Source organism: Carettochelys insculpta, chromosome 17 (assembly GCF_033958435.1).
Source record: "Carettochelys insculpta isolate YL-2023 chromosome 17, ASM3395843v1, whole genome shotgun sequence".
Lineage (NCBI taxonomy): Eukaryota > Metazoa > Chordata > Testudines > Carettochelyidae > Carettochelys > Carettochelys insculpta.
Genome location: NC_134153.1, coordinates 5,084,974 through 5,100,609, shown reverse-complemented (window position 1 = coordinate 5,100,609; position 15,636 = coordinate 5,084,974). Strand labels below are relative to the sequence as shown.

At 47.1% G+C, this 15,636-nt stretch overlaps 1 protein-coding gene across 4 annotated transcripts in view; it reads right to left on the bottom strand.

The window, feature by feature from the left end:
- ABHD16B (abhydrolase domain containing 16B) overlaps positions 1–15,636 on the bottom strand; it is an 83,082-nt gene that overhangs the window by 39,391 nt on the left and 28,055 nt on the right. For all 4 annotated transcript variants that reach the window (XR_012647858.1, XR_012647857.1, XM_075011607.1 and 1 more), the window contains one exon: positions 3,935–4,107. The gene's annotated coding sequence lies outside the window, so the exon portion shown is untranslated. The remainder of the gene's footprint in view (positions 1–3,934; positions 4,108–15,636) is intronic.

The window sequence follows — 15,636 nt, the reverse complement described above, 5'->3', positions numbered from 1 at the left end:
TCCGCCTTGATCTTAAGGGCACCCTCAGAGATGATACACTGGACCGGACCCCCGCTCCTACCCACCCGAGCCCACTGGCATGGTTATTATATAGGGCTTTTTCTAGTTCCCATCACCAGACCACCTGGGTTGCCATGTGGGATGCTGATTTTTGTGACGTAGGCACCTATTTACTGAAAACGAGACTGAAATTCACCCAGATTGTATCACATAAGCCACTGAACCATCATCAGCTGATCACTGCTGTACTGGTCTGTGTTCCTCATGGCAACTTAAAGGTGAATGATGCTAGATGCATGGTTTCAGACACCTCACTGCAGGGGAATTGCATCCAGCTCCCCTGCCCCACCACAGGCAAATGCAAACTTCCATTGAAATGGCAGTCTTTAGACTGAGGCTATGTCTACATTAGGCAAAGTAAGGCAACCTCACTCAGCTTACTTGGTCGTCCCTATTAAACTCCTTGCATTTCACGAGGAGGACAGAGGTCAACTGCAACCCCTGAGAGGTGGATTTCACACTTCCCTACTAGACATGCAAAATCGAACCCCAGAAGGTCAACCCTGAGAAGGCAGATCTTCTGGGCTAGCGTAGACATAGCCTGAGTTTCTGAATTAAGGTGAAGTTCATGCTGCTCTGCTGCAGTACTGATGGAGTTACACTGGGGCAATTTTTTTAAGGACAGAAATGGGGCCAGACAGTCAAAGGTATTTAAGAGTCTAAAATTGCAGACAGGTGCCTAGTGGGATTTTCAGAAGTGCCTGAGCAGGTTAGGTGCTTTTTGGAAAATACCACTAGACACCTATGGGCTTCTCTAGGTGCTGAAATGCCACTAAAAATCTGTACCAAGGTTTTAGGATAACTGTGATAGGTTGGGTCACACAGACTCCCTTGAGACTGTCACCTAATGGGCTGGTCATACCACAGAGCTTACCTACCCTTTGTGACACCCACCACACTATCCTGCTGAGTCAGAAGCTCTGATCTCCCCCAGCAAAGGCACAGAGTTGGGATAGCAACCCCCCAGCAAAGTCACAAAGAGACACTGAGAACAGCTCTGATCTGGGAAAGGTCAGTTACAGGCACTTGACAGCACCCAGGAGCTCAGCCTCCATGGCTGAAGCTCCGAAAATATCCATTTTACTCTGTAAAAGATTTACACAGAGAAAGTTCATAAAGTTTACCCCCTTTATCAATGAAAGAGAGAGATGTACAGCTTTTGTCCCCTCATAACAATGTACCTTGTATCTTATAATAAACAAAAGTGTTCATATAAAGTATATGGTAGACCCCCATATGCAGAGGCTGCATTCTTGTGCAACCCTGCATACTTCAAATTTTGCATTACTTGGGGAGCCAGGAAACTGACCAGTGCAGCAGTCTGCTGCTCACAGGAAAGGTGAAACTGACCAGCAGTACTGTGCTGATCTGTTTCCCTGCTCCTGTCAGGGGTGGGCAGCTGAGAGCCTGGCTCCTGCAAGGGTGGCGAGAGTCAGGCTGCCACTGGTCACTACTACACTGGTCAGTTTCCCCTCTCCTGTGAACAGCAGGCAGACCAGAGCCAGGGAAACTGACCAGCACAGTGGTGACCAGTGGCAGCCTGACTCTTGTTTCCTCTGACAGGAGCAGGGAGGCTGCCTCCCCTAACAAGGTGAGCTACATTGGTCAGTTTCCCAGATTCTTTAAGTGGCAGGCAGCCTGGAGCCACACACCAGCTCCCCACCACTCAGTCGCATTAACCCAACATACATGCAACTTGAGCGTGCGTATCTCAAGGTTCTACGGTAAAGAGTAGAGTTTAAGTGAGCGCAAAAGATGACAGAAGCCGTGTCTACACGTGCATGCTACTTCGAAGTAGCGGCACTAACTTTGAAATAGCGCCCATCACGGCTACATGTGCCGGGCACTATTTCGAAGTTAACTTTGACGTTAGGCGGTGAGACGTCGAAGTCGCTAACCCCATGAGGGGATAGGAATAGCGCCGTACTTCGACGTTCAACGTCGAAGTAGGGACCGTGTAGTCGTTGCGCGTCCCGCAACTTCGAAATAGCGGGGTCCGCCATGGCGACCATCAGCTGAGGGGTTGAGAGACGCTCTCTCTCCAGCCCCTGCGGGGCTCTATGGTCACCGTGGGCAGCAGCCCTTAGCCCAGGGCTTCTGGCTGCTGCTGCGGCAGCTGGGGATGCATGCTGCAGGCACAGGGTCTGCAACCAGTTGTCAGCTCTGTGTATTTTGTGTTGTTTAGTGCAACTGTGTCTGGGAGGGGCCCTTTAAGGGAGCGGCTTGCTGTTGAGTCCGCCCTGTGACCCTGTCTGCAGCTGTGCCTGGCACCCTTATTTCGATGTGTGCTACTTTGGCATGTAGACGTTCCCTCGCAGCGCCTATTTCGATGTGGTGCCGCGCAACGTCGAAGTTGAACATCAACGTTGCCAGCCCTGGAGGACGTGTAGACGTTATTCATCGAAATAGCCTATTTTGATGTAGGCTTCACGTGTAGACGTAGCCAGAGAGATCAAAGTAAGTTACTAAGCTAAAAGAAAAGAAAGCACACCAGCTAAGCCTAATACACTAAGAGAGGTTGTTACAGATCATAATATCCCATCTCACCCTTGTTTCAGATAAAGTCTTTTCCAGGCCAGAGCTGATATTTTCTCTCATTTCCCCAGGTGTTTTCATGTATTTTCTCGGGGGTGAGGAGCAGTCTGAGAACCCAGCTGAAGACAATCATAATTTGCTTCCCCTTTCTTAAATAGAATTTCTCCAGGGTGAGAAGTCCCATTACCCTGTGGAAAAATAACAAATTCAAGATGGGCTACGTCTACACGTGCAGCCAACATCGAAATAGCTTATTTCGATGTTGCGACATCGAAATAGTCTATTTCGATGAATAACGTCTACACGTCCTCCAGGGCCGGCAACGTCGATGTTCAACTTCGACGTTGCTCAGCCCAACATCGAAATAGGCGCAGCGAGGGAACGTCTACACGTCAAAGTAGCACACATCGAAATAGGGATGCCAGGCACAGCTGCAGACAGGGTCACAGGGTGGACTCAACAGCAAGCCGCTCCCTTAAAGGGCCCCTCCCAGACACAGTTGCACTAAACAACACAAGATACACAGAGCTGACAACTGGTTGCAGACCCTGTGCCTGCAGCATAGATCCCCAGCTGCCGCAGAAGCAGCCAGAAGCCCTGGGCTAAGGGCTGCTGCCCACGGTGACCATAGAGCCCCGCAGGGGCTGGAGAGAGAGCATCTCTCAACCCCCCAGCTGATGGCCGCCATGGAGGACCCAGCAATTTCGACGTTGCGGGACACGGATCGTCTACACGGTCCCTACTTGAACGTCGAAGTAGGGTGCTATTCCTATCTCCTCATGAGGTTAGCGACTTCGATGTCTCGCCGCCTAACGTTGAAGTTAACTTCGAAATAGCGCCCGACGCGTGTAGACGCGACGGGCGCTATTTCGAAGTTGGTGCCGCTACTTCGAAGTAGCGTGCACGTGTAGACGCAGCTATGGAGTCCAGCACCAGGTAGCATGGGCACATGTCCTTGTGGGACCAGCTATTGTTTAGGTTTACAGGAAAAACAAGACTATTCACAGTGCATGGTTTTGAAAACCAGGTAATTAAGTAACACTTGTGGCTTTCACTAGAAGACCCTGATTGATAAACAGGTTTTCACTTCAGATTTCTAACTTCACATACAAGAAAGATATATATGCATGAATAGAATAAGCACACATTCATGGTCTTGCAGGCTTTTGAATGATAGGTTACTTGTCTTGTTTTTCATAAAACCTATTCAAGTTATGCATATTATTCATATTCAAAAATATTTTCATGAAAAAGATGGAGACCTGGTGTCACAGTAACAGGAAAAAAAAAACCAAAGAAACTTCCAAACGTGAACCGAGTGCAATCAGTGCAATGGCACCTTTTGAAGGCTGCATCCAGGCTGGACCAATGGCTTTGGGAGATAGGAAAGAGCCCCTGTCTGTCTTATTGGAGTGTCAGCTTTTACGCTTAGTGAGGTCACTTAAAGACTCAGATCTTCGGCTCTTTTAGAAATGCAGTTGTGGAGGCTGCAAGTTGACTACTGCTGGTTACCTGCAAATGGCAAACAAAAGAGAAGAAATAGCACTGCTCTTAGAAGTGACTCGCTTCATTCCCCAGCCATTGCATGATGCTTGGTATAAGGATAACTTACCACTTAACAGTCAGGGACCCTGTCTGGCATATACTAAAGCAAGTGACTAACACTAGCCCTGGAACAGCCTTAGAGAACTCAAGAGAGCCATGTGCGTGGGGCCTTAGGAGAGGGTATGGTTCTGGTTCTACTCAACTCTCCTGTCATCCTCCTTTTGCTGCCGCTATGGATCAAGGAGAGTACAAGGTCCTGGCTTTATAGCTAAGCCCATGGACCACAGTGAACATAATTTGACCCTCTGCACAGAACAAGTTTGCCATGCCTGCTGCAGCCACTATTCCCAATCCCCAGAGTGCTTTCCTCTTGCACCGCCCATCTGCTCCCATTAGGTTCCCTCTGCACTGCTCTGTGCAAGGGAGAATGGGTCCCACTGACAGCAGCTATTTCTGATAAGCTACGCTTCATTGGCCTGAATATCCGTATGCTTGGGACTGATGTGACTAGGAAATAGATTCCTCTCTGTTAATTAGTTTATGCCTGAGCCGTGCTTTGGAGATATAAGGCTCTAGAAGTGCCAGGCATTATTTTTTTATTATTTATTTTACTTATGCTTCCCTGAGGTACTGCCCTGGGACATTCGTCCCTGGGATCCATCTTGGAAGTTACCACACAGATGGATTTGGCCCTTGATTTGATAGCAGTGGATGATAAACCCCTTGTGCACAACATGTCTAGAGCTACCCGATTGCTTGATTTTCAAGAGGAGGGTCTGGCGCAAACCACATGTGTATGAGCCTTTTAGGGGGTGCTTTTTTAAAGCCCACGTCATCTTGTCTGCTAGGTCAGAAGAGCAGGGGTTCGCCTAAGGATTGGCCTCTTCAGAAACTCACATAGGAGCCAATGAAAACCATTTCACTCCCACTTCAGTAACAAACAAACAAAACTGCCGCTCTTGTAAATAACTGATGATCAGTTACACTGTCCCCTCATTCCGTGGCACTGGAATAGAACCACACCAGAGTTACTTCATTTGTCAAGCTTTCCAATAAATAGTTGCGAGTTGGCTTAGTTTGTACTCGGCCTTTTTTTAGACCTCACATATTCCTTTTAGCTCTTGCTACACATCAGTGATTCTGACATACACATGGATCTGTATCTATCCCTCCTTCTCTGTCTCAGCAGACCCGCAGTGCTCCTGGTCCAGCCTCATCTGGGCTGGCCACAAACATCTGTCACAATCAAAGCGCTTCAAGTACAAATCCTTGACAGCAAAAGTCCTTTCTCCCAGTCTCGGATGGCAGCTGTGTTAGGCTGTAGCTGCACAAATAACAAACAGTCCTGTAGCACCTTAGAGACTAACATGTATTAGATCATGAACTTCCACAGGTAAGACCCACATCTTCAGATGAAGATCCCCTTCCAATAGTCTTCTCCCACAGTGTGGGGCAGGGGAGTGTAGGTCACCTCCTTCCCTCCTGCGGATGAAGATCCACAGAACAATAGGGAGCTTTTTATGCTGTTTCCCTCTTAGGTTTTTGTCTCGACTGATTGATGAGGAGAGAGGGGAGCCTTGTCCCATGCTACACAGCATGGGTCCTATTTCCCTGGACGTTGTTCACTTATGCAGCCACCAGGGGAAAAAAATAGACTTGCCAGGCCCCTGGGCAAGATGCGGGAGGGCCGAGTCTGCACTCCTGGAAGGGGTGGGACCTCAGGAGGAAGGGGTGGGAAGGGCAGCCGTCTGTCCGTGCTTCTTGGACCATACCATGCTGTCTCCCACCGCCCCCCACACCTGCCCAGGCTGTCCTGAGAGCCACCCAGATTTAAAGGGGTTCTGGGTGCTGCCACTCCTGTGGCTGTGATCCCTTTTATATCACTGGGCCCCAGGGCAACAGTTCCCTTTGCCCCCAACTCCCCATCGGCAGGCCTGACAGCCACTCAGAAAACGTTCTAATGCCATCCAGCTGATTAGTAGCATGACCACAGCTAGGTTTGTGCTTCTCCTGGTGTTGCACATCGGCACATGCCTCAGTGCACGTAACAAAATGTATTTCACACATGGATGGAAAAGACTAGTGGGAGCATTGTTCCTGGGCCTTAAGAAATAGTCATCTCTTGTCTTCCCCAGGGACCATATACTTTCTCCCCACACCTGTCTCTGCTGTCCCCAGGTCTTTTACCTGGAACAGGGTAGCCTCTTCCTCATCCCTCCTTGATTTCCCATGTCTTTACGGAGCCAGTGTACCCTGTCAGAAGAGCCATGTTCCACGCACTGCATTGCATAATGGGTAATAGCATGAGAAGACTCCATGTTTCTAAAGCTCAACTGGCTCTCTATTAAAATATCCATAGGTGGGCTGCCTCTGACATTCCAGCCACCTGCGCACAGCCAAACTTCCCCTCCCAGGCTTTTCTAAACATCTCCCTCAGTTGCAGGGGCGATGCGTGGGAGTGAGGCAGGAACAAAGAGTCACGTGCCCCCCACAAATGCTGGGAGGGGAAGTGGCAAAAGGCCAGCAGCCATCACAGAGCTAGCCTGTCCATGGGACAGCCAGAGGCAACCATTCTTAACCCCACGCTTTGCAGGGCCCTCTGGGGCCCAGCGCAGACTGGGAAATTACCAGGGGGCCTGGCATCAGCAGTAGGGGTCAGGCCTGCTCCCTCCCTCACTGGCAGCAGGAGGAAGCGGAGTGCCCCAGTCTGCTCCGCTCCCTGGTTCACAATCTCATAGCTCAGAGAAGAGGGCTTGGAGAAGGGTTAAAACCACCCCCGATGCTCACCAGCGGCAGGAAGGACCGACATGGACAAGGAGGCCTTGGCAGGCTAATGCAGGGGAGACCCACATCCCAGCTTGTTGCAAACTCTGTTAGTGGAGACAAGCCTTCAGTACAGGGACTGGGGAACCCAGAAGACCCAGAGGTCTCAATAATGGATCATCTTCCTTTGCATCACAGTGAAGCCCTGTCGTTTCTCTCCTGCATCAGGAGCACTGAATCGGAGGCACACATAAAGGTGCGTAAGACAAGAGAACAAAGTTTGCAGCATCCTAATATGGGGACTCGATACAAACTACCCACTGTTAGTACAGGAGTAATGAAAGATCTGCCTTCCTGCTGCTGGAGAGACAAGGTAGGGGAGCTAACAGCTTTTATGGGACCAACTTCTGTCACTGAGCGAGACGTGCTTTTGAGCTTACACAGAGCTCTTCTTCAGCTCTCCATGATTCACAGCTAAACCCATGGTAGAACGGACAATTCAGGATAAGTAGAAAGCACATATCCTAAGGGACCGTTCCCGGTGCAGTGGCCTGTTAACATCCCTGTAGGCATAAGACAAAACGGGGGGCTAGTGAGTTGCAGATTATTGCAGCATTGTTATTAAGACCTTGATTGTTAGTGTCTAGCAAAGTTATAAATCAAAGCTCCCAGGCTTGTCTTTTGAAAGTGCTGTGCACGTTTCCTTTGGGAGAGGACTGAGAGGTCAGATGTGGAATGATTGTTGTGTGAAGTGTCTTCCCACAGGTGATGTGGTGCTTCTGTCTTTTATCCTTTTCCTGTGCCACCTCCTACAAGAGCACAGTGATTGCCCAGTGTCACCAACACAACTGTTATTGGGGCATTCAGTGCACTGGCTGAGGTGCACCACATGTTGTGATTCTGTAGAACAGTTTGCAATGCACATAAGAACGTTAGAATGGCCATACTGAGTCACACCAAAGGTCCACCTAGCCCAGTATCCTGTCTGCCAACAGCAGCCAATGCCAGGTTCCCCAGAGGGAGTGAACCAAACACATAACAATCTCTCTCCTGCCGTCGATCTCCAGCCTCTGACAAACAGAGGCGAGGGACACCATTCCTGGCTAACAGCCATTAATGGACCTCACCTCCATGAATGTGTCTAGCTCTTTTTTAAACCCTGTTATAGTCCTGGCCTTCACAGCCTCCTCTGGCCAGGAGTTCCACAGGTTGACTGAGCGCTGTGTGAAGAACTTCCTTTTATTTGTTTTAAACCTGCTGCCCATTAATTTCACTTAGTGTTCCCTAGTTCTGATATTATGAGAACACGTAAATAATTTTCCCTTGTTCACTTTCTCCACACTACTCATCATTTTATACACCTCTACCATAACCCTGCTTAGTCTCCTCTTTTCTGAGGTAAAAAGTCCTTGTCTCTTTAATCTCTCTTCTCATGGGACCCGTTCCAAACCCCTAATCATTTTAGTTGCCCTTTTCTGACCTTTTCTAATGCCAATGTATCTTTTTTGAGATGAGGGAACTACATCTGCACACAGTATTCGAGATGTGGGTGTACCATGGTTTCATATAAGGACCATATGATGTTCTCCATCTTATTCTCTATCCCTTTTTTTATGATTCCTAACATCCTGTTTGCTTTTTTGACTGCCAGTGCACACTGCATGGATGTTTTCAGAGAACTATCCGTGATGACTCCAAGATCTCTTTCCTGATTAGCTGTAGCTAAATTAGCCTCTATCATATTGTATTTATAGCTGGGGTTATTTTTTCCGATGTGCATTACTTTACATTTAGCCACATTACATTTAATTTGCCACTTTGTTGCCCAATCACTCAGTTTTGTGAGGTCCTTTTGATCCTTCAACAGTTGCTTTGGTCTTAACTATCTTGAGCAGTTCAGTATTGTCTGCAAACTTTGCCACCTCACAGTTTATCCCTTTTTCTAGATCATTTATGGATATGTTGAACTAGATTGTTCCTACAACTGACCCTTGGGTACCCCTCAGGATTCTGGAAAATGTACAATTTATTACTACCCTTTGTCTCCTGTCTTTTAATCTGTTCTCAATCCATGACACTCTTCCCTCTTATCCTATGACATTTTAATTTACCTAAAAGCCTTTGGTGAGGAACTTTGTCAAAGGCTTTCTGGAAATCTAACTGCACTATATCTACTGAATCCTCCTTGTCCACATGTTTGTTTTCCCCTTCAGAGAACTCTAATAGAATAGTAAGACATGATTACCCTTCACAGAGACCATGTTGACTTTTGCCCAACAAATTATGTTCTCTTATGTATCTCACAATTTTATTCTTTATTATGGTTTCAACTAATTTGCCTGGTACTGACATTAGGCTTATTGGTCTGTAATTGCCAGGATCGCCTCTAGAGCCCTTTTTAAATATTGATGTTATGTTAGCTATCTACCAGTCATAGGGTACAGAAGCTGATTTAAAGGACAGGTTACAGACCACTGTTAATAGTTCTGCAATTTCACATTTGAGTTCTTTCATAACTCTTCAGTGAATGCCATCTGGTCCCAATGACTTGTTACTGTTACGTTTATCAACTAGTTCCCAAACCTCCTCTCATGACACCTCACTCGTGGATAATTCTTCAAGTTTGTCACCTACAAAGGAAGTCTCAGGCTTGGGAATCTCCCTAACATTCTCAGTCATGAAGACTGAAGCAAAGCATTTATTTAGTTTCTCCACAATGACTTTATCGTCTTTGAGTGCTCCTTTCGTACCTCAGTCGTCTTGGTGGCCCACTGGTTGTTTAGCAGGCTTCCTGATTCTGATGTACTTAAACAGCATTTTATTACTTTTTGAGTTTTTGGCTAGCTGTTCTTCAAACTCCTTTTTGGTTTTTCTTATTACATTTTTACACTTAATTTGATGGTGTTTATGCTCCTTTCTATTTTCCTCACTAGGATTTGACATCCACTTTTTAAAAGATGCCTTATTTCTCACTGCTTTATTTTATATGGTGGTTAAGACACGGTAGCTCTGTTTTTGGGTCTCTTACTGTATTTTTTAATTTGGGGTATGTGTTTAAGTTGGGCCTCTCTTATGGTGTCTTTGAAAAGTTTCTATGCAGCTTGCAGGGATTTTACTTTAGTCACTGTACCTTTACTTTCTAACCTCCTCATTTTTGCATAGTTCCCCTTTCTGAAATTAAATGGCCCAGTATTGGACTGCTGAGGCATTCTTCACACCCCAGGAATGTTAAATGTTATTATATTACAGTCACTATTTATAAGCGGCGCTTTTACAGTTACCTTTTGGACCAGGTCCTGCGCTCCACTCAGAACTAAATCAAGAATTGCCTCTCACCTTGGGGGTTTCTGTACTAGCTGCTCCAAGAAGCAATCATTTGAGGTACTGAGAAATTTTATCTCTGCATCTCATCCTGAGGTGACATGTATCCAGTCAATAGGGGGATAATTGAAATCCCCTACTATTACTGAGTTTTTTATTTGATTGCCTCTCTAATCTCCCTTAGGATTTCAGAGTCACTATCACTGTCCAGGTCAGGTGGTCGATAATATATCCCAACTGTTATATTCTTATGTGAGAATGGAATTTCTATCCGTAGAGATTCTATGGAACATTTTGAATTTTATAAAATTTTCACTTCATTTGATTCTACATTTTCTTTCACATATAGCGCTACTTCCTCACCTGCACAACATGTTCCGTTTTTCCGGTATATTTTGTACCCTGGTATGATTGTGTCCTATTGATTCTACCTGGACTCATTCCACCAGGTTTCTGTGATGCCAATCATATTAATATCCTTCTCTGATAGGAGGCACTCTAGTTCACCCATCTTAGTATTTAGACTTTTAGCATTTGTGTATAAGCACTTTAAAAACTTGTCACTCTTTATTAATCTGCCCTTTCCTCATGTGTTAGATTCTTTTTCATGTGATTGTTTCTTTTCTGATCTGGACTATACTTTATCCTCTTTCATCCTTTCCTCCTGACTAAAATGCAGAAAGTGTCTACCAATAGACTCTCCCCTAAGAGAAGTCTCTGTCCGATCAACATGCTCCTCTGCACTTATCAGCTTTTCCCGATCTGTTAGTTTAAAAACTGCTCTACGACCTTTTTAATGGTAACTCGCAGCAGTCTGGTTCCACTTTGGGTTAGGTGGAGACCATCCTTCCTGTATAGGCTCCCCCTATTCCAATAGTTTCCCCAGTTCCTAATAAAGCTAAACCCCTCCTCCCTACACCATCATCTCATCCATGCACTGAGACTCTGAATTTCTGCCTGCTTACGTGGCCCTGCGCGTGGAACAGGAAGCATTTCTGAGAATGCCACTAGAGGTCCTGGATTTCAGTCTCTTTCCTAGCAACACAAATTTGGCCTCCAAGATGTCTCTCCTACCCTTCCCTATGTCACTGGTACCAAGGTGTACCACGACCACCAGCTCCTCCCCAGCACTACACAGAAGTCTATCTAGATACCTCGAGATTTGCAACCTCTGCACCAGGCAGGCAAGTCACCATATGGTTTTCCTGATCATTGCAAATCCAGCTATCTATGCTTTTAATGATCAAATCTCTCATTACTAACACCTGCCTTTTCCTACTGACAGGACTTCCTTCTCCTGGAGAGGTATCCTCAGTATGAAAGGATACCACAACATCATCTGGAAGGAGGGTCCCAACTATGGGATGGTGTGAGCAGTTCCTACTGATGGCAGGGTGGCCTAGTGGCTAGGCCCCCTTACCGGGGCCTAGGGTCCCAGGGTGTGGGTCTTCAGCCCAAACCCTAGAGGCTGAAGGATAAATGTGGAGCATGGCCCCAAAACACTAGTTTCCCCTCCGGCAGGAGAGGGGTTCCCTGGGGAGGCTCCCCCTTTGTGCCTGGGGGAAGGGTCAGAGGCTCCTCCCTCTGGCAGCCAATCCAGTGGCAGCTCTGGCTCAGGCCCTGCTTGCCTCAGAGCCAGCTTCTACCTCTTGGCTGCTCAGCCCTGAACTGGGCAGGCTTCCCTCCTTTTATGCTCCTCCAGGTCTGACATTGGCTGCAGGTGAACTGGGGTGGGGCTAACTGGGCAAATGGGCTCTGTTTAACCCCCGCCCTGCCTTGCCTTCCTCTCACGCCCTTACAGATGGTCTCCCTCTCCTTCTGTTGGCTGCTCTCCTTCCCTGAGCCTTTCATCCTCCTTAACAGCACAGGGGCTATCTGACTGGAGGTGGGACAATTCTACAGTGTCCTGGAAAGCTTCATCAACTCTCTGGCTGTGTCTACACTTGCATTCCTCTTTCAAAAGAGGGATGTAAATGAGGGAAATTGAAAATGCAAATAAGGCACTGATTTACATATCTTTTGCTTCATTTGCATAATCTCTTTTTGGAAGATATTCTTTTGAAAGAAAAAAGCAGCATAGATAGTGCTCTTTCGGAGATGGGATTTATTTCTGAAAGAGCCCCGTCTACCCTGCTTTTTTTTTTTTCTTTGCTTTTGAAATAGTCTCTTCTGAAAAGAGATTATGCAAATGAAGCACAAGATATGTAAATCAGTGTTTCATTTACATATTTGATTTCTCTCATTTGCATTCTTCTTTTGAAAGAGGAATGCAAGTGTAGACACAGCCCCTGCCTCCCTCAGCTCCTCCAGTTCAGCCACCCTGGCCTCCAAAGTCCACACTGTCTCTGAGGGCCACGAACTCCTTGCACCGAATGCACGCATATGCCACCTAGCCATGGGTAGGTAATCATACATGTCACATTAGATGCAGTAAACAGGATAGCCCCCACTCTGCTGCTGGGTGTCTGCCTGCATCTTCTATGGATAATTAGATTATAAATACGGTTATTTAAGTGCGGTGGTTTGGGGTATAGTTTAGTATAAGAGTTTTAAAGATTGTCAAAAGTAACACTCTCTAAAGTCCCTCCTGTAAGCACTCACCCTGGTCGCTTACTGGCAGGCTTTATAAAGCTCTGGCCTTCCTGACTGGTAGCCCAGTCCACTGGCTACGTCTTGACCATTGAGCAGAGAGCTCTAGAGTTCAAATCCTAAGTGCCAACCTCAGCACACAGTCTTTCAGACAAACATCTCAGCACATGGGTCTCCAAACAGACAAACACAAGCCCAGTACACAATAGCAAGTAAATGGTCACAGAATGTCTCAATTATCAATTCCAAATTAATTGGTAAGGAGCAGAGAGATCACCCCACAATCCGGTTTGGAAACCTTTCCTTCTCTTAGCAATAAAATCTCCCTAAATAGCTGTGTCACTTTGGAAATGCCACTGTGAAACAGATCAATGGTCCATCCAGTCCAGCATCCTATTTCTGGCCACCGACAGGGCTACTGGCTGCTCCCGAGGAAGGCTTGAAACCCCTGTAATGCACCTAATTGTGCAAGAATGTTACATGGGGATGAAAAATACTCCCGAGCCCAGCTGATGATTAGCTCATGCCCTAAAGCAGCAACATTGGTGTCTCTTGGAGTTTTATCCAGCAAAGGAGCAGGAGATGCTAGTTTTGATCCAATAAATATCCTTTGACGGGGTTTATTTTCTGCTCATTCCTCATCACCAAGGCATTCTGTCTGTAAATAGAAAAGCCCTGACTTTTGTAGGGAACTTTGCAGATTTGAAGGATCCCCAAATTTTGTAAATTTCTTTATTCGCTTGAAAATGAACCATCACGGCTGGAGGAGTGCAGCTGAAATCCTCTCCATATTCCCAGACCAGGCAAATCATGGGCAACGGCTGTGCTGGTTCCCTGCCAATCTGTTGGTATCTTGTTCTGGAGGGACCAGGCTCAGGGAGAAGACAACAGTAACTTTGTCCTGATCATCCAGTCCTTTGAAAAGTGAGTGCTTAAAATTAGGCTCCTAGGACCTTATTTATGAGAGGTGCTGAGCCTCCAGCTGGTCTGATTGATGTTGGCTGAAGCTGGTGGGTCCTCAATACATCAACACATTGAAAGCCACATCACTTATGTAAAATCTGTAATCAGAATTAGCTTGGCCACAGGCTCTCCCAGACATGGGGCTCGCCACCCTGTTCCAGGCTAACATTAGGTCCCCATATTTAAAATCTTGACCGCTGGTTCCTGTTACCATGATCCAGAAATTGCTGCTTGGCTTCAAGAAGTGAGAAAGAGACCTCCAATTCAAGTCCCCCCAGCCCACCAAAGAACCAGAGATTTTCAGCCCCTCCCTACATGACCGAGATTCAAATCCTGGACCAAGCAAGAGAAGTCTTTGTAGTGCATTGTAACCCCCAATGTATACAAGCTCTTCTGGGCAGGGACTGACATTCTGTTACACGTGTACACAGCATAGGGACAACAGCACCAGAAACCCTGCTTGGGGCACTGCAAGGCCAAGAAAGAATAAGAATATCTTCCCTCTTCCTACGCCCATTGCAAACTCTTGAACTAGATATTGGTTATGCTCTAATTAAATCAAACTTTTTAGCCACTTGGGGCTCAATCAGCCCTTGGAAAGATGAGGACCATTTGTTGTAAGTGCACTGATACTGCATAGCAACGGGTTGGGAGTGAGAATTTACTAGAAACAGTGTTATGTAAATCCAGATGTAGAAAAGCATCCCTCTTCCTGCAGGGCCTGAAGCCATGGGTAGCTGAGTTCACCTTCAGAACCAGTGAATCACACAGCCTAGCAGAGCCTTAACCAAATGATTTCAGACACATCACAGAGATCATTGCATCCTTGGAAATTAGCAAGAGGCTGGAAGGTGTTGCAGGTTGGCACATTAAGACCTGGAGTAAGGCTGTGTGTTCTAATAGGGGAGAGAGAGAACTGTATTCGCCATTATTGATTGTCTAAAATAATCCTTGACTTTGTTTATCCTTTGCTGTAATATTGCCCAGAATAATCTTTGGGCCAGTGGGTTAAGGGGGTTGGCTGGTTTGTGTTTTAAAAAAGGAATGAGCTGAATCTAAACCTGTGTGTGTGGAGGAGCAGACACATGCTCTCAGGCCTGGCCAAAGAGTTTGCAGGGCACAAGGTGACCCTCTGCCAGCAGAGTAAGGGAGTGGGTGGGGCCTTCGGGTGGGTGGGACCCAAGGTGGCATGCTGACAGCAGGACCTGAGGTGGGTGGGGCCTAGGGGTGGGCAGTACCCAAGGCAGCATGCTGACAGCAGGACCTGGGGTGGGCGGGGCCTAGGGGTGGTCAGGGCCCAAGGTGGCTTTATGACAGTAGGGCCTGGCTGGTGGGTGGGGCCCAGGGTGGCACTCTTGATACTCAGGCTCAGTGGGTGGTCAGGGCCCAAGACAGCAAGGCCCAGCAAAGTGGGCAGTGGATACTATAGTCATTTGGAGCGTGGGGCCCTGAAGGCACAGGCCCAAAGCAATCACCTTGCTCACCTTGCTCTAAGGCCTGACCTGCATGCTCTTACGCCATGAACTCTGGCCCTGACCGAGGTGACTTGGAGGGCAGAGAGCTCCTTCCCAGCGGCCCAACCAGGAGAGAGTCAGACTCTTCACGATCTTTTCTGTGTTGTGCTGTGGAATCTGAGGCTGCCTTTCACAGTGTTGCAGTACAGTTTATGCCTGCCTTGTCCTTGCATCCCTGCCATGCTGGGAGGATATGATAAGAGCTCCAGCGATACAGAACTCCTGAACCAATAGCCTCGGCAGCTGAATTGCCCAGCACAGTTTGAATGGGTATTTTATAAAAGTTGAGAAGAGGGAGATACTTTATTATGTTTTTCTGTTCTTCGCATGCCCCTTCTTCTTCTTT